The following is a 20573-nucleotide window of genomic DNA, read 5'->3' as shown; positions in this document are numbered from 1 at the left end:
ACTCGGAAAGCCTCCCACCCCAAAGAAGATCCTTAATATAGGGCGCATTGTTAGGCGGCAGCAGCACACCAAGGATCAGTGAGTGACTTCCGCTTGAAACCATCGCTCTCATATCCGAAGCTAGGGTCATCATTCGATTGGTGAGCGGAACACCATTGGGAGTCATGAGTCTTCGGTATTTTGTATGCCCAAGCCCAAGGGACCACCAACTTGGAGCGACCGGCCTAGCGCATGAGAACGAGGGATAGAAGTTTGGATAGTTATTTGATAGTTTCCGGCAGTGCACGGAGAAAACCAAAACACCCTTTCGTCAACAGTGCGTACGTTGTGTTTCTTTTAAAAGAAGTTAATGCGTTGGAATTCCGAAGTCGATGTAAACCTTAATCGACTAGAAGTCAGTGTAAAAGGCCCCCATGTTCTGGCGGACCTAGTAGAGCCTCCTAAGACATGCCCAAGGGACAAGGGAAGCTAGGGAAGCCTTCGGACGGACAATACCAACATGTGTAATCCTTCCGTAAGCATGATTGATGACGATCCACTTCCTTAACCTGTTTCAATCGTGTCGCCCTCATCGCGACTCGACAGCAACGACGAGAGCGTCCTGAGAACTAGACATTAATGTCGTTCTAGTGCTCTATCATTGCTTCCTCCATTCCATGGGCGAAGGTGGCAGCAGCAAGGCGTGAAGGCTGTCTAATTCTCTGTCATTAACCACCGCCGAACCGAAGCGCTTTCCTAACATCTCCTTAACCCTTTGCAGCGAATTAATAACCCGAAATTAAAATGATATTATTTCACACCACACGGCACGTCGCGTTCTATTCATGGCCAGCAAAAATGGCTGTGGGACACCGGGAGTGTGTAATAAATGTGTTTACAATTCATTACGATCTCTAGCGTCGGGCTTTGAAGTTGCATTCGATGGCAAGTATTCGTAATTTAACCAACCATTGATTAAAACTCCATTTTTAACCACCAGCGATAGCATTCCTTAAGCGAACTTCCACGGATGATCGGCTAATGGAAATGTTCTCTGCAGTTAGCTGCATTAATAATAGATTAATTTGCTCCCCAGCACAATCGCTTGTCGTATTCTGACTTTGAGCTTTTGGAAGTTCCACGGATTAGGGCGTGAACAATTAAGTTTAAAATCTCCTCGAACAATAGCGCTATCAATTGGTCATAATTCACTATCTCTGCCGATTCGCAGCTTCCTGTCGCATAATTCGGCAACCTTCCGCTTTTCCCTCGTTAGACAATTGTTCAATAATCGTTCGAATGCATTAGTGTGCAACTGTGTTGAGGTTCGACCGATCCATCTGCGTGTGTGTGTGTGTGTGAGGGGTTAATCCAATGATGTGTATGTTTATGTGACAGTAATGTTCCCCAATTAAAACTCCATTGTTATGCATTGGCCGAAAAGCACGTCGCATTTGACGAAGGTTTAGATAAAACAACATTTCGCTCACACTGCATTAGACGAATGGAAAGTGGATTAGTTTGTTATGAAACATGGTATATATTTACTTTATTTATAGGGATTCAGCTTATAATTCAAATTTTCAAAATTTATTAAGCCGAAATTCAGCCATTTTAGCAACATAAAATCCCTTATTAAATCGATATGCGCTTTGCCTTACATTTGGAGGGTATCTTTGGAACAAAAAAGGTCTCATGCTAACGAGCCTCGTAATGAAATGTTTTTGCTTTGAAAATCTTGTTGTATTTGCTCTTTTCATGGGAAAATCTAAGAAAAAAACATACATACTTTCTGTAGATGCTGTATTGTGCTGGCACAGGTTACCCACATGAGCTGGAGGCAGTTAAACCCCTAGGCGGAAAAGTTCAAACGAAAGCTCTGCCCGCTTTGCGAAACAAGATGTTTTTTTTTATCGATTACTGACGTGGCTGGAAGTGTCTATCGACACGAGGTCGTGTGATTGAGGTGCTTATTGCGTAGAACGATTCAATTTCAATGGAGCAAGGATTCAATTTCATTTGCAGCTGGTTCGCAATACTTCATCGTTGGTCTTACACCTTACCTATCAGCATCAGGATCAGGAGTAATCAATGGCGATGTGTTCTTAAATGGCAATTTCTTTTTCTTAATGAAAAAGTGGCCGGCAGTTTGGAATAATTGGGATTGTTCGAATAGGTCGTAACCATTCATGCGTACGCTTCTCCGAACGGAATATTCCAAATGTCGTGCACACTTGGCAAATGTCTACCAATTTACATTGCGAATGTCTACGGAAATGCAATCATTTTTAAATGACCGTATGTCCTTCCAGAAGCATTCCCATTTTTATAACCCTCTGACGAGTGCATTCGTTCAATTTATTTGATCTCCCGGCAGCTGCTGGCCATAAATACTGCGGTAATAGATGTATTTTCATACTAATGGGATAAGCTAGCATAATTTCCTCATCCTGCACTCGCGTAAACTCGAATGAAAACGATAAAAAGGACGCAGTCATAGTTTGGTTTGTTTCGTTTCTTTTTACGGGAAAAGTTTTTTGGCATAACTGATTTGAAAACTATCGCCGATGAGCTTTAGTCTTTGGCATCGAAAGTATGACATATTTTAACATTCGATCAAAACCAGCAAAAATAATCGGTGTTCGACCAGTGTTGTTGTCGTGATTGCTTCTCATGATGCCAATAGTTGAATTTATATTGAAATAGGTTTTCCACCATTGCTCGCAGACAGGCTTTAGCAACAAACAAAACCCTACAAATGTCATACAAAGGTTTTGCAATGCTGCCCTATCAAAAGAAGGTTGTGCAAGGCTGTGGGAATGGACGAAGCGTGTTGTTTTCTTCCGCATGTTTTGCAGATCCCGTGCCGTTACGCTCCACGTCAATGGTGGGAAATGAGAAAATCTGCCGTTTGCTTAGGTGATATTGCACAATCTGTTGTCTCTGGCAGTGGTGCAAACGATTCCAAACCAACCAAACCAAGCAACCGCCCAATCGGGGCCTGGAACCGGAACCGGAAAACAAAACACAAACACAAACGCCACCACACCCAAGCCCAAACCGCGTGTAAGACAATCTGTCGGGGGGAAAATCCTACTTGCCATGCGGAGAGGAAAGTTTGCCATGTTACGCCATGTCAGGTATTCGGCAATTGCTAGTGGAAATCAAAATGTCGGAAAGCGGGAGCGAAACACATTAAATACCATAAACACGGTCGTTTCTTTTCCACTCAATTTAGTCCGTAACCCAATACCACAGCACCGGGCGCCGCACCAGCGAACGAAACTCAGCGAACCGAACCAAACCGTGCTTTTGGAACCGTTCTACCGTGTTCGCTTCCTCCGAAATTCATCGTCACGTCAGGAAAGCTACTCCTGCGAAGGCAACTAACTGGCGGGAATCACACACCGTAGCATTCGGTGAGGTTTGTAGTACCGCACCGTAGTACAGACCACAGCCAACCTTGAAGACCTTCAAATAACTAGCAGAATTTATTGAAAGACGAACCCGAAGTCACGGAAAACGCTGGGATCCGCTTTTCCATGCCAGTGCGAATTGACACAGATACAACTTGCATTGGATTTTAATTAGGTCACATGATTCGTCGAGTTCACGAAACATATGATAAATGTGAATGGTTAGTGAAATGATAATAGCAGTCTTTTCGCCAAATAAAAACAATTTATACTGCGATGAGTTATTGATGCACGCTAACAGAAAGAATTCTTTTCAGAATTCTAAGGCACAAAAAAAGGCTCCCAGTGTGAAATAGTTTCCCACTTATCACACAGCTGATGCTGACACCGTGCTGCTTTGACCTCACATAATTGGCCACCCTTTTTCGGGCCATTGAAACGGAGGCCTCCTTTCCGGTCTATCCATACATGAGCCACAGCACCCGGTACGGCGGATATTCGTCGAACGCCATTGTCGTCACGCGGAGATAGAAATGTCGAAAGCCATAAATCGATTTATTATTTATGACCATCGAAACATCAAGCCCGGGTTTTGGCCGTTGGTTCAATTTCCCGAATGACCGCTGATGGTTTGAAGCATAGGCACAAAGCCGGAGAGTCGAGTCGTGTGGGCTCTGCTTGGCCCATTTTGGCATCCTTCTGGTCGACCGCGACATGATGGTCCGATGGGCTGGAAGATTATCTCTCGGTGCGAGTTGTTATCGGATGTTCGTTCTGGTCTTGCAACTGTCCAATTTCAGCTCGCGTTGTTATCCTGTAGGTTTTCATTTTATCCACCAGTGTCCACCACCCCTTTCACCTCTCCCCCATAGTACCCCCGCCAACCGGGTCAACAAACCCTTCGGACCAGATTATAAATGGGTTTTCGGGTGCGTGATCGGTGTTTTATGGGTGATATATGAACCGCCGAAACGGACACCGAATGTCTCCGCCGTATTGTGGTCGAGCGTGCCCGGGTGATCTTGGATTTCATTCTCACCCTTCGAACACTCGACCCACCCTCTCACACCACCATACACACGGATCGTTTGTCAATCTATCGCGTCGTGGAACGAGCAGTTTTTGGTGATTTTTAATCATTACTCTTCATCAGTGTAGCTCATTGAAAGTGATTCGCGCCATTCGGTTGGGATTGTGGATGTCGGGCGGTTGTTCTTCCGAGCTTCCTCATCGCAATGGCCACGCTTGCATTCTCTGCCCCACAGCGAGTCATCTGTGCCGGTTCCCGATTTCGCTCCATTGCCGTGTGGCAAGCACAACACTTTCAGACCCGGACCCGGTCGTGTTTTGCTTCCCTTTTTACGACCGAAAACCACAAGAAATGACGACAGACACACACACGCCGCAAGATGCCTAGATTCCCAGCGGACAAATTTTCAAGCACGCCGAGTTTGAAAGTGTCAGCCCAAGACGATGCCGAGCGGGAAAAAGATTGATTGGATGTTATTGAGCTTGCGGACGATTTTCGGTTGGTTTGAGCACTGTTTTGTGCATGGATGCTTCTTTGAAAATTAGTATGTTTACCAATCAATCATTCTAAGCCGCCGCCCATGCTTCCTTCTTTTTCGTGTCACTTTTGGCAGCATGTTTTCCCTTTTGGGGTAGTTTGGTCCGGTGTCTGCCTGGGAGATCATCCTCACACCTCGCCGCAACAGCAAACGCGATTGGAATTTAAAGTATGGCCAACCGGCGGTAAAGAAACCACAAGGCAACTTTTACATTATGCCAGTCGCTTTACCGTTTTCCCCGGGAAGTAGCAATATCAGTAACCTAAAGAGCAGTTTGTTGTATATGGCTGAGGTGAGTTTGCATGCCCAGCATATGGAACAGCAGGAGCATTCGTGTGCTTTATTATAGTGTAAAATATTGTTTCGAATCGCCAACAAAACACGGGCACGAGTCGTCAATATGTGCCACGTCAAACCGCAACCCAATTATCTAATAATATAACATTGTTCCCTGCATTGTGGATGCAGTTAATTACGCTGTAAAAAGTTAATTACACAAATACCTTTTCCAGGTCCAAATGGCATTAGCTCATTAACTTACCTTCATTACCTTCATTGCTTGGAATGCAATGGCATAATATCGCTTTTAATTTTATCGTCCTATTATCACCCGATGGAGCAAAACCCTTCCACCCAACGCAAAATGCTGCTATCGGTTGTATGCGAATTCACCTGTCATCCGTGTGAAAGGGATTCCATAAAAAAACACACACGCACGATAAAAGCATTTTATGTTTTATGTCCTATAAGCGAACAATTTATTGATTTCCAACCAATAATGGAATAGATATTGCAGCCAATGCTTATTGTGATTGTATCACTGAATGCATGTCGCCCTATGTTGCGGTGTCCGACCTAGGACAGGATCGGAGGCGAAAAACGCAATCATTCAATGGCGTGGCGGGAGGAAAAATGGTTACAGCCAGGTATCGAAATTAATCTTCTCCCATGTGGTGCAATTTCATATCATTGCAACGAGGATCACTGAGCTCAACCGGTGCATTCGCCGAACGAAGCCAATCCACCCCCACAGCTGCTCACCTTCGGGACGGGAGGCCTTCGACGGTATTGGACCGAGAAAAGTGGTTAGGATATTATTTATAAGCTGATGTAGCAGTTTGCAGCGTAATTCTGCACCTGGTTGGGCACACATTGGGCGCAATAACACGGAACCGGCAGGTCCGATGGGTTGGAGCTCGGCACAGAAACAATCATCTATCTCCAAATCGATGGTCGGATGATGTGTGTGTGTGTAGAATGCGAATTGGGGCAAAATTAATATTACCTGCTCAGATATTCGTTCCATCGGTACGAGCGATTCCTATCGTACTGCCACCGTTGTATTTTCGCCATTTGGGCAGGATGGTAGGAAAACGTGCAAGTCACAACTCTAAGCGCACTCTCTTCTGTTAATAATCGCACGCCAAGTCGAGCAACGTAAAGCAGCTAAATAAAGGATATTGGCGAGATTGCCAAAGCAATTCAGCTGTTGTAGTTGCACTTCACAGCTTCAGACAAAAGCTGCAAAACTCAATCATGTCTCGCACGGCCCAATGCATCAATTTTACTACGCTCACAAATAAAAGAGGCTTACAATCGCATTTGTCATCATTTGTCTCGATTAGGGCCCGAATTCGCATTGATTTTCCAATAGTGCGCCACTCGATGCCGGAGAGTTCATCAACGTTGACGACGACGTGTGGAGGCTTTGTAGGTTGAGCTCTCCGTCGGAGGCGATTATCTGTCTTCATCCGCAAAACAAACAAGTTTTTCCTTTCTATTGCATTACACCCTTCCACCCTGGATGGCGTCGTCATTCGGGTTGACCCTTTTCTCCAGTGCTCCTGGTGCTCCTGGTCGTGATGATCACGTTTGTCATATGGTCCGATTCCAACTCATTAGTCCCAAATCGGGGTAAAAGTAGAGCACTGTTGTGCATCCCTCTTCTCCTGAGCTTTTGAGCCAGCTGCATAACGAACCCTGCCAGGAATGCCTCAACAATTGCACACATCGCAGGGAGTGTGTCGTCTAATCACATTAAACACTTTCACATCTTTCCAAACGGAATCGAGCCGGGCTTTGCTCTCATTCTTCTGCACGTCGAACGTCCTTGCTCGAACATGGTTCCGACAAAACGAGCAGTGGTTGTGGTCACATCACATTTTTCCCGGCAGCTCACCGAATCAAATTACAGCTTCCCCTTTAATCATCTTCCGGTTCGGGCGGGCAACAGCGCCGTACAACCTGCTCATCCCTTTTATCGAGACCCCGGAGGGTACCGGAGCACAGCCTTGAGTCGATTGGCAGAGCCAAACACGCCCAACGTATCTATCATACAGATGTTTTCAATTACATATTCTCTCACCGATCGATAGCCGGCCCGGTCTGTGGGCAAAACCGTGAACCTCGCAAGGCTCACAACGGAAGAGATCCTTGTAAAGGTGCACAATCAAGCTTTTCAAATGTAGTGGAAAAAGCATGCAAGCAGGGACACGGGACGGCAGAAGCGGGATATCGAATGCCCGCAGGATAGCGAGCGCTAGTTGCGTGGGTTTGCAGAAAGAGAGTTAGAAAGTTATACGGGGCAAGGGCTGGAACGTGGAAGTCATGCCGCTTTCTCACCTTCACGCCCTCAAGCGTACAGCGATTGACTTGTTTCTCAAGAGGACGGAACCTGCCAGCACTCGAGCAGAAGTTCCACACAACAAAGAAGCCATTCTGCAACAAACATAGATCAATAACTAGGCCTAGGGATTGAAACGAGAAAAAAGGTGTATTCCGGTATTGTGTCTTAAGTATTGTCTCAGCATACAGACCCAAAAAAAAACCAACCCAGTTGTCCAAGAGATTTCCAATTCGGTGTATATTGCTGCCCACCCGTCATGTACGCGCAGGCAATTTGGCTCTGAGAATCTCGTGGCTGTGTTTGCCGAAGCCTTCATTTGTTTTATAACCCCTTTTCCGTGGCTCGCACCGGGCTTACGGCTTGCGGTGCATCGATACCCACATCATGTAGTCCCGGTTCTGCCAGCTGGCACTCGGACTCGTAGTTCCTGTGGACATAGTATTAATTTCCATCGATGCAATGCGTATGCAAACGCACAAATTAAACACTCTATTCACGTACCACTCGGTGCCTGTTTGCCCGATACGGGCGGGCCGGGCGTGTTAGGCGACGGTGGAGCTACGGCCACACGAATGGAAGAAATCAGTATGTAAACGCATCGCATGTGGCCGCTCACAATCACTCCAACCTGCAGATCGGGCAAAGGGAGTGCTCACCGCATGCCGGTAGCTATGCACGACCCTTGAAGTTGATGGGTTGAAGTACAATTTGTTGTAAAGTGAACATTATGTACCAATAACCAAACCCTTCATTTGTCACTGAGTTGGCGCTGGAGTGTACCATGTGTGCGACCAGCATGTAGAGCAGAACGCATTCACACACGACCGATGCTTTGAATATCTGGCAGCGAGATCGTTTTAACTGCACAGCGACGAAGAGATGCAGCACGTTGACAGTGACCCGAATTGTAATTAGGAATTGGAAAACTTAAGCAATTACGAGTGGTTTTGTTCCTTCAATTTTAACGCATTCATAACTCAGAAGTCAGGGACGGGAGCTACATTATTAAGATATTTATTACAAACAGCATACCTGCGCATGCATCACTAGCTCTAATTCGAAACTCTTCCAACCATGTGATGCGGTTTATGATAGCGAGTTGGCAGATTTCACCATTCGCACGACACCATTTAATATTCCATCGCTATACTGAAGCACCCTAACAACGGAATCGCTTAATTAATGAAACACCGTATCAGCAGTACGTTTGGCCAGTTGACCATTGCTGCATGATGAAACCTATCCAGCTGGTAATCATTGGGCGCACAGAATAATCGATACCTTTTCCAATGGCTCACACGAGCCAACGCTTGTGCAATTTGTGCTAAATCGTTGGATTTATATGAAAAGAGGCTTTAGCACACGGGAAGAAGGGAGCGCGGGTACCGTGCGGGGTTCCACTTTGCCTGTTTCCCGAAATTGAATGTGCTCAAAAATGAAAATCCAGTTGTTGAATATACTCACATTTGTGAGGCTTTTCCTTTTTTTTTTTTCCTCACCCACTCCCCGCCCCGCCACGGTCCAATATATTGCCGCACTAGTTCCATCTTCGGTGCTGATTATCTGCGATACAATCAACGAAATCCGATCGGGTTGATATATTTCGCGCATGTTAAATGGCAAATTAATTAATATGCAATAAATTCATCATCATTCGCAACACTAGCCACTTTCGCAAGGGCAGCCGACAGCTGGGTGGCTGCCAATTGTTTGTAGTGCTGTTGAAATTTGTAGTGCGCAAAGGACGCGAAACCAAACATTCTGGATGATGAAATTCGACAGAAATCGTGTTCGTGCGATGGCGTGGAAAGCTGTTCCACGTAGCGCAGATCATTCAACATTCATCAAATTATTTCGAATGCCAGTGCTCGCATCGCTTGACGGTTTCTTTGGCAAGATTATAAAGTTTTATCTTATTGAATTAATGGGTTTGTTTTACCGCGACGATCATATGAAAATTGTGTGTATCATCAAGGAGCTTATTGCTTCAGCAAAAGACCTTATTGAAACTTCCCCTTCCCGCTGGTGCGCGCGCTCCTCCTCAATTCGCACAAAGAAACAAAAAGTGCTCAGACTGTGGCCCGTTCTGCTTGCGTAAGGAACAGTTGACTTATCTCGAAAGTTAATGATGTTGTCTACGTTGTTTTGTGCTCTGTTTCTTCGCGATCAACAAGAGACATCTTTTGTTGGTGCAAAAATTAATCTCTCACAGTTAGGCTTCATTAGGCTTACGGGTGGTAGGGTGCTGTTCCCCCCTCGTACCATCGCTCCCCAACCCACGCATCAAACCACACTTCATTTCCTATCAGTGTTCTCAAACAATTCCGTGCAGCGACAGAAACCATCCGTCGCCGAAATTATAATGAAAAGAAGGCAGGAGCGGGAAAATCCCAAGGAAACCTCATTACGGCGCAAACTTTCTCCTTCCAATCGATATTAAAAGCCCATTAATTGACCGCCCTCTCTCGTGGGAGTACATGGAGCCAACGGTGGGTGTCAACGGTTTGGAGAAAACCCCCTCCCCCCCCCCCCCCCCACCTCCTTTTTCGCAACGTTCTTTTCCCGAAGGAGTTGCGGAACCGACACACAACCGGGAAAGGCAAAAACTGTCACGTTCATTTGTTTTTCCCGAAAGCATAAAATCAAACAGCCTCGTCATTGAACGCCGTCAGGCAGTGGGCGCCTGCTTGTTTTTTTGTCTCTCCTTCTCTCTCTCTTTCTCTCTCGTCCCATCTTTGGCCGAATTTCCCTTCCTTGCGCGAAAGCCAACCCGAGCCGAGAAGCCTTTTTTCCAGCTGGGGTTTTCCTTCGGATCGATTTTTCCTTTTCGTTGCCATTGTTCGTTGTAAAAGTTTCATGGGAAACTCGCCGACCCGTTAGCCAACTTCCACCGGAAGAGGGAGGGAAAAAAACAACATACAATCGACAGCAAAAACAAAACACCACATCGGCCGCAAACAAGTCCAGCAAGTCAACTATCCAAACCGGCGCGATACCATGAAAGAAGCCAACTTTTCTGGCTTCTTTGGAATCGCCGAAAATGAGTGCCAGTCAAGGGGAGAGCAATAAATATATTAAAAGATAAAAAGCATCGAATCAAAACAGTGGCTCTGGTATTGAGCCTCGCCGAATGCTGAAAAGACGGCAGGAAAACTAGGCTTTCCACGTACTGTGTAGAAAAACGTGCTCGGCGAGCATGGCCTGGCGAGGCGGAATGGCGTCGTTGTGAGGCGCGGAGCGGAACGCCAAAGAGAAAAGCCAACTCAAAATAAGCGCTTAGTGAGTGGCTGTGGGATAACGAAAGCACATTTGCGACGCCATTGTAGCCCTATTGATCCTGTACGGTGGTGGGGTGGGTATCAGAGAAAGGGGAGGACACCGAAAGGACACATTGGAAGCAGTGGAGCTTGGCGAGATGAAATAGCACATTTTGGGGGGCTTTTTTGTTCTTCTGCCGCATATTTTCCTAACCTCAAACATGGCCATGGTTGTCTGACTCGAATGGCAGCCGGGAGACGCACAAGACGCAGGAGCAATGCCATCGCTTCTTATGTCATTGTTTGTGCATGCATTAAACTGACGTCGACCCAATCCGGTGTGTGCGGAGAAATTTTCATCGCGTGACATAGTTTCGAGCGTCCGACCGTTCACGGTGCTGGGCTGGAAATCCTTGCAGGCAAACAAAAAAGTTCCCCGATTGCAATATTTTGTAATTTTCGTTCCATCAATTAAAGTTGTTGATGGTAGTGGCTAGTCTTCTGTTAAAAATTTCACATCGGTAGATATAATCGCAGATAAATGTGTCGGACAATCAAATATTAAAAGCGTTCCTATCAACATGTGCTACCAGCTGCCGGGAATGAAAAAGTCCACGATTATGATATTCACGTTCTCGTATTATTCGCGTCTGTGTCTCATTGATAGGCTGTTCAGACCTCGTTGCGCACGAGCAAGCGTATAAGATATATCGCTCCTGAGCGGTACACCACCGATCGTCCAACATCTTAAGAAGCTAGACATGCGATAATCGTGCTGCAAAATAAATAGAACCCGCTTGCGTATGCTTTTTATGCCAAATATTTATTGAAATAAAATTGAGACTTAATTTTCCATCCGTTTGCTTTTCGAGAGTGTCTCTCGCTCCGGTTGAAATGGCCGCACGAGCATCGCCGGTTTTCACACACGGGTAAGCTTTCATCCCTTCCAAGTGAGTCGGCAGTCAATATCCGAGCTACCTGCCGGGCACCACTTATGGGAAAGAGGTTTTCCAACCCACCCGAACCAGGGAGCAACGGTGCTATAACGACGGTGCTCACATTCGGTGTAAAATATGGCCAACCTTACTAATTTTTCTTTTCGCACGTGACGGTCACCGTGTGCAGGTCTTTCTGCTCAGGATACCCTTTGGTCGCTAAGTGAAATTAAGACACGTGACAGGAATTCTAAAGGTGAACATGCTATTGAGTACTATTGGGTTGGGTGTGTTTGAGTGTGTGTGTGTGTGTGTGGTAAGATCGTATACAACCACCGGTGCCTTTTACTGGAGTGTTCTGAAGCGTCTAAACAGAATGCTACGATGATTGGAAAGAGTCTCGCCACAGACATAAGAAAATTTGATTTTTATTTCCCTCGTACATTGTGTGGGTTATATGTGTTAATAGTTATTGTAGTCCCAACCTGACTACCCACGTTTGAATTCCGGTTCGTGTTGTGCGTCAGGAATGGTGGGGATACACAGCAATTCAGGATGTTTACGATGAAGAAGGTTTGTGTAATTAGATATTAATTGCTTAACACGTATCGTCTAGGCGTTTATTTGCGAGAAACTCTTTCGAAAATAATGTACACATATTTTAATGACTAGAGTCTACTCAATATCATGCATTTTATTTAGAGCGGAATTCTGGGAATTGGAGAGGACCTTCAATGTGTGCCGTGGTACATGGAAAATTCAACTTTGGCAGGACTGCAGCTCTTCAACACTTCTTCAAATTGCTACTAATATAAAGTAAACAATTTTCACCTTTGATTTTCCACCACACTTCACAATCAAGTGTATGCTGCAGGTGCCCTAGCTAATGGCATGAAACTAGGTTATCATGGTGTCAAATTTATGTTGGGCATTACACTATTTTCACCGCACGCTTTTTGCCACAACACCTCAAATGTTTGATGTCAGCAGAGGATGCATGATGTAATTAGTTGCAGTCATGCAATTACTCTTTCAAATGAAGATGGCATTACTGGGGCTACGTTACGGAATATCATCACCGGAGAAATAATTATGCCAAACGCATAACATTCGTTTGAAGTTTGTTGCTGACACAATTTTTTTTGCACCGAGAAAAACACATCTAACCTCATTTTTACTTTTATTAAATAAGAGAATTAAGAGAAGCTCATGCTTGTTACAGAAATTGTAATTAGTGCAACGGAAGGACAATAAATATTAAATCAAATTTAATCATTAACAACTTAGTCGTTTTCCAACCGATACTGTTAATGTTCTCACTTCTGCATAATGCTTCCTGCAGTTTCTGCGGAATAATTTACACTTTCTTGGAATCGATGCAAGCACATAATTGCGCGACATTTTCCGTAGGTTGCTTCGATGGCCCGGCGGAAATTCAATCCCATACGATTGGAATTACCAAATGAGCAAAATCGATCCGACAAACACAAATGATTGTCGGATCGTTTTCCCTGGAACGCGAAACGCTTCCAGCGCCGTGCATTTCCAACACTTTAGCTGCCAAGAACCAGTTCGTACCGCTGGCAGAGCAATTGCAAGGAATGCAAGGTGTCGAGAGTCAGGAAATAGCTCCTTCACTATCAATTTCAGCCATAATGTCAAATTTAATCCAACAAATATAAACCTTTTGCTCGGGAAAATGCTCTCCGGGCGAGGCAAGGATCTCGTTTCAGTTTCCCATTTACGGTGCACATGCTCCTAAAGCCGGAAGGTCGTATCGTGGAAATGAGTGGCACAAAGGTTGGCTCGGAAGCGAACGTAACAACAACAGGGACGCTCTGCACAGTGTCGAAGGCGCAGTGGTTGATGATGAAAAAAATTCATGAATAAAATAAAGAAAAGCTGAGCCATGAACTTGACACAAACTTTCGACCCTAGGATTTCCGATTCCCATACAAGATACACACACACACACACGGGCCTGGAAAACCCCTTCGTTAAAAGAAATTTATTCGTTTTCTCACCAGTTCTTCGGACCCAAGCCGCAGTCGCAGTCCCGTCACGCTTTGTAAAGGACGAGAAACGAGCTTTGCCGTGCCTCACGGATGAAAATAGAAACGAGCACAATTTGCAAGCCGAGTGTTCCCGAGTGTGTGTTGCCTGCCGGGCGACCGGAAAAGCAGACAACGGAGTCACATTGGAGGTGAGTTGTCGAAGAAATTCGATTTCCTTTTGTGCTTCAATCGCCATTCTTTCGTCAATTTACGACAAATAAAAGGAAAATGTGAGAGCGTCAGCATGTACGTAGCATCGGCACCGATCGGCAAGACCTTTGAAGGAATTGCGCTTGAAGCAAGCAAACGGTTAGGTTTTGTCTTGCGTACGGTAAGCCTACGACAAGAACGTGTATCATACCCTCGGCTTAAAAATGTTCATCCCGATCACATTTCGTGGAAGCGCATCAAAAAGTATCGCGCACTAATCGAGGAAACTATAATCATATCATATACAGCCATGGCTGCATTTCCAAATAGATGTTCCTGTTGGGGTATGGTGGACGAAAAGGCAACGCCGAGAGCCATTCGCAGATCGCAGGCTCATTGTCCAATAATCCCACTATCACGGTTTGTTTCTGAATCAATACACATGATTGAGACGTTAGAGCTGGAATCCAACGCTAAGACGATAAGTCTTGCTTTAAAGATGCCGTCGATTTCGGCCGTCAGTGTCTGATGCACCCTTTCGAAATTCCGAAATCTCCCCGTAACTATTATCAAAAAACGCTTCCAGAAGTGCTGTTCCTGACGATTTGGGTTAATATGGTATTAGCGGAATTAGCATAGAAATATTCCACACACCACTATTAGACAGCCATTCGGTCCGAGTTCCAAGCAAAGTGGGCCTCTTTTGAACAACTAAAGGCATCGGCTGGGCACAGACAAATTGGTGACCAGTGCGACACTGAACGGCAAGAGGATTTTTAAGGACCGGTTTCCTTTGTTGTTGAAAGCCCTGATGAAGACATTTCACTTTAATACCGGTAGATGGGTGTCGTGATTGGGAGCTAACTTGTAGAAATGGTCATAGGAAATGATTTTTTCGTCTTTTTTTATCACCGGTTGAATAGTACGTGATTTCGAATGGAAGGTGTTAAAGCTAGCAGATTGAGTTAGAAAATGACTGACGATTAATCGTTTTTCGTTTTCTAGCAACAGCTCCTCCCCTTGACAAGTTTTATGCTGCTACAATTATTAAAAATATGTTTCTAATAATGTGCATGATTATCGAGTGGACCCTTCACTACTCTGAATGACGAAAACATAATGTCGCATTCGATGTCTGGTTCGTAGTACATCTTTAACAAGAAAATTTTATCAAAAATAGTCACACCCCGTAGCACCGACGGTTATCGCTTTGACCTGGTTCGAATGCATGTGAAACAGTTCCGCTGTTTCCCACTTCTTACTAACTTTATTAGATCAGGCGGAATGAAATTTGTGCAATTTCGGAACGAAATGGCAGCGTTCCGGTTGAAAATCGATCAGCCCGAAAATTGAATAAAACTTTTCTTTCTACCATTTTTCGGCACCGGCACCGATCTGAATGCCAAGGCCATCGGATTTTTTTTTCTCTCTTTCTCAGTCCGAACTGCCCGTTGGTTTCTTCCTCATCTTCGTTGTTTTGCGTGTTTCCAGTAATTTAATCAAGCGTTTTCCAGCAGTACATTTGCCGCTGCCAGAAATTGTTCGATCTTTCGGGTGGTTTTACTGGGGACTAATTTGATTGCGATTATGCACCAAGTCTACGGCACTTTGCGAATTCCCATGCCCAGTGCCCTACTCGCAGCGCGAACGGTGCTACCAAATCTAATTGCTGAATATTCAATCCAGTCACCTGAGATGCAGCAAAGCGATATGTGCATTTGGAATGGAAAACAGAACAATCGGATTCCAATTTTGAACCGAAATTCCTGGGGACATTCTGGGGACTCGGGCGGGTAAACATGTTTGCCATAATGTTGAACATTAGAGATATTCACATTCAAAGTTTTCACATTTGTTGGTTAGAATTGTCAGTAATGCCAGAGCAGTGGAAAGAATTGGAATGTTTGACGAAATTCATTTGAAAATTCTTGACTTTTTTGACAACTCACTGGAGACGAATTAGTCATAACATACGAGTACGTCACGGTAGATCAAATGTTCTTCTAAAATTATTTATTTGAACCTTTCACTGCGATGCAGCGACTCCAACTCATAAAACAAAGATGCCTCCAGAGAAATCATCACCGTTTATTGATTTTTTTTTTCAGGTGTATTTATATGTTCGATCCGATAAACACAATCAACAATACAGGAGTACACCGTTTAGAAGAGCAAGGATATGTTGATGATGTTCTGCATTAAAGCTGTTTAAAAAAAGGTAAGCATATAGCTCGATTCAGTGTATGAAAGTTATGCTAAGAACTACTCCTTCTTCAACAGTGCACAGTGAGCTTGCGTCACGCGCTGGAACAGTGCGTATTGCTACTACCCTTTAAATTCAATTGTGCTCCAGCTGATACCATCAAATCAGCAAAGTTTGCATGAAGAAGGAAAAAAACATATTAACTGAAACCCTTGGCGAATGGTAGCCGACAACAAACAATACTGCTACTATGCAAATCCAACGTGTTCGACGTGATACTGCTGTGGGTTGGCGTTAAGGTATAGGAGACAGGACTCGACGTAATACGGCTGCGGTACGAGCCGTGCTGACTGCAGGCGGATGTTATTTACTAACACGTTCTGCACTACCAGCGTATCTAATTTACATCCTACATTCTTGACAGAGCCGCTGGCGATGTGGCGATACGACTCCGTCTTATTGGCAAGTGCCACCAGAAGGCAGGATTACATTTTCTTTGTTTATCGAACAGAGATTCGATTTAAGCTGAGATCCTGCGGATATCAGATTAACATAGCCTGTCGCAAGAAACCAGACCGGCTTTATCGGCGATGGCAGTGGATGAATGGAGGTGAGCTTTTACATATAAGTAGAGAAGAGCTGATGTAAACTAAAACAAACCAATTCAAAACGGGAAAATGTTGTATAAAGTTGTTTGATTCGAAAGAAAATAATTATAAATTTCCTTCCATCTGTGGCGCAGCACCGTTTGATGGTATAATAAGTTCATATGAAACGGATGGACTCCAATTCAGCTACTACCTTGTCAGCATTTCGATACACATGTATACATACGACCATACTTATGAAAATGGGAAAAAGTTAAGGAAGACACTCGGAGGTTGTTTGAAGAACAAACAGGACCACGAACTGAAACGAGCACCACCGTTTCTTACCATGGTTTGGTAGAACTTTCTTCAAACGCTAACACTTTCTCACTTACGCTGACAAGAAGCGAAACATGAACAAACGGAAGTTGTAAGTGCAGAGAGTTATCGACTAAGCATGTATGCGTATGCTTCACTCTGGTGAGATGACGAACTTTACCGTTTCCCACATGATGCGGCGATGCTACTTAACAGATCACAGAATTCAGCAGAAAAGTACTGTACTTTATTTTGTTTTACATTACACTTTGAACCGTAGATTGGGTGTTTTGTTTCGGGCAAGTTTAATTCGTGAAGTTTCCGCTGGAATGCTAGCAGCATGTTTAAAGCAACTGGCATAAATGTTGCTTGCATGAAATTCATCTAAAGCACTACAGAACTTCCGATTGACATGCGGAGTGATACAATGTGTGCCAAGAAATTAAGCACGTCAGTTAGCGAATGGTAAAAGTCCTATTTGTATCGTTGTTAATAGATTTCTTTCAACTTTTACCGCTGATAAAACTTTTTACGAAATAGAAAAGCAATTCACATTACAAACCAACATCCACGAGTATTGTAAAAAATGTTATTTTCGTGTCCATTCACTTCCCAGATGAGAAAATAGTTTTAACAAATTAGAAAAGTTTTACTACTTACCAAACCAGAAAATAAAGTCTTGTTCCTCGGGTCGGATCCATTCCCCGTGCACGTTTAATTCACTTTCACTTGCTTTATTTTCTGTATCCTTTCGATTAGTTTGTTTCTCTTGCTTCATAATTCGCGTCTGGATCCAATCAAATCGTTGCTTTGGTGGTTGCTGACCGATATCCCATAAAACAGAAAGTCCTGGACATGGAAAAACTACCGTGACCAACACACGGACATATGGAAAAACCATTAGCAACTACAACCACTATCACGCTGGAACTGGAACTATTTAATTCCGACAAGCTGAATCAAAGACAGTGGGGCGTTGAGAGTAAAAGAGAGGAAGAGGAAAGGAAAGAGGAAAGAATCATGTAAAACGTTTATTTTTGCTTCATCATTTTTTGTTTTTGGACTGTGATTGGATGAAAGGTAGATTGCAGCGATAAATAAACTGCTGCAATATAAATAAAGGATGCAGGTGTATGTAAGTTCCAGTGTATGCGATCATGTTGGAAGTGCGCGCTAGAGATAAAAATCTTTACCCGTAATTAGTACTCCTCCTCCGCGAGAGTGTGTGCTGTTGGTGGCCAAAAAAGTTAGGGAAGTAGGAAGGCAAGGGTCAAGCCATCGGTGAGTACCAAGATCATAGTCCGATTCGAGTATTGATAGGCGGAACGCTACGCTCATTTTGGCAGTATACAGTATGTGCTTCGGGTGAACGGTGGCAGGCAGACATGTGCTCTGCTACCAGCGATTGTTCCACTGATAACACGTGGCGCATTTGTGTGATCAAAGAAGAAGTGCATAGTAAATCGCGGCGGCAGTTGTGACATTATTTCCGAAAAGCGAAAGTGAAAGATTTCCATCAACGTTTGGTACATTCTAGCACGTGTTGCGATCAGTGGTGCGGGCGAGATGCGGAAGTGTGCGGTTCATATCTGGTGATACCGTTTTTACCGTTAGAAGCAGGTTCATTGTGTGGGTCAGGTGTGAATATGTGTAGGTGCGAAGAGTGCGATGTAGGAAAGGATGCTGCGGGAAAGAGATGAACTCCCGCACTCCAAGCCCAACTGACCAGGATTCGGCGCTAAGCGCTTGATCATGCGGTGATCAGGCGGTGCAGATGTATGTAAGTTCCAGTGTATGCGATCGTGTTGGAAGTGCGTGCGAGAGATAAAAATCTTTACCCGTAATTAGTACTCCTCCTCCGCGAGAGTGTGTGCTGCTGGTGGCCAAAAAAGTTAGGGAAGTAGGAAGGCTATGGTCAAGCCATCGGTGAGTACCAAGATCATAGTCCGATTCGAGTATTGATAGGCGGAACGCTACGCTCATTTTGGCAGTATACGGTATGTGCTTCGGGTGAACGGTGGCAGGCAGACATGTGCTCTGCTACCAGCGATTGTTCCACTGATAACACGTGGCGCGTTTGTGTGATCAAAGAAGAAGTGCATAGTAAATCGCGGCGGCAGTTGTGACATTATTTGCGAAAAGTGAAAGTGAAAGATTTCCATCATCGTTTGGTACATTCTAGCACGTGTTGCGATCAGTGGTGCGGGCGAGATGCGGAAGTGTGCGGTTCATATCTGGTGATACCGTTTTTACCGTTAGAAGCAGGTTCATTGCGTGCGTCAGGTGTGAATATGTGTAGGTGCGAAGAGTGCGATGTAGGAAAGGATGCTGCGGGAAAGAGATGAACTCCCGCACTCCAAGCCCAGCTGGCCAGGAATCGCCGTTAAGCGCTTGATCATGCGGTGATATCGGTTTGATCAGGAGAGACTCCTGATTTCAACAAAATAAAAGTGATAAAGTGATAAATTAGGTTAGGATTTTACCTTCGACGCCACCTGTTCTACGGTGACGGATGTAGCCAACTTAGCCAGGTGCCAAGTAGTTGGATCTAAGTAGTTGTGTCCGTGGGGAGCGTGGTTAAGGTAGTGCTAGTGCCAGTGATTATCGGTGGTAGTGACGGATGAACCTTCCGACGATTGTTCTGCGTATTAGTGATGACGGAGAAAGCCAGAGTGCCAGAGTGCTGTCAACAAACATCGCCCCTGCTGGTGCAATGACGTCACGAAAATCCATCACGGTAAGTACCTATTTAAACTATTTATTATTCAACTACTTACGTATTTATTGTTTAACTATTTGTATTATTTAACTATTTATTATTATTATTTATTTTGCATGCCGACTTGAATGCCCATTCATCGATTCATACAATTCGATGCACTTCTAGTGGTGAGTACCTATTTTATCTATTTTTTATTTAACTATTTACGTATTTATTATTCAACGATTTTAACTATTTAACTATATATTATTATTATTGTTATTTATTTTGACTATTTATTTTGTTTTAAGTATTTTTATTAACTATGAATATATTTTCGCTACACTTGTATGTATTGCACACCACTGCGTGGAAGGATGTCTTAGTGATGTCGGTTATTTATATGTTATGAAACATTTCTAAACGTGAGCTTAAATTCTGTCTGGCGATGGTTGCACATTGCACAAATATCTTTTAAATATCTTTTAAATTGTTTGAAAAGTAACACAGATCGTAGAGCTTCACTATTGCAACCATTTGTTCTTCCCATTCGTAGTACTCTCAGGAAAAACACGCCAGAGGTTTCATTGAAGCCGATACTGGTTGCTGGTAACAAATTCAATAATTTTAATGTTACTCGTTATATTTTCCCTCCGAAATGCGACAGCGCACAAAACGTAATTCCGTAATGCTAGTCGCTTGCCGTTCCCTTTCCCCCTCCAACTTCTGCCCACGAATCCTTTTTCCAGTCCACGCTTCGCCAGTTTTCCATCAGCGAA

Source organism: Anopheles moucheti, chromosome 2 (genome assembly GCF_943734755.1).
Source record: "Anopheles moucheti chromosome 2, idAnoMoucSN_F20_07, whole genome shotgun sequence".
Taxonomy (NCBI): domain Eukaryota; kingdom Metazoa; phylum Arthropoda; class Insecta; order Diptera; family Culicidae; genus Anopheles; species Anopheles moucheti.
Note: the sequence above shows the minus strand (reverse complement) of the source record.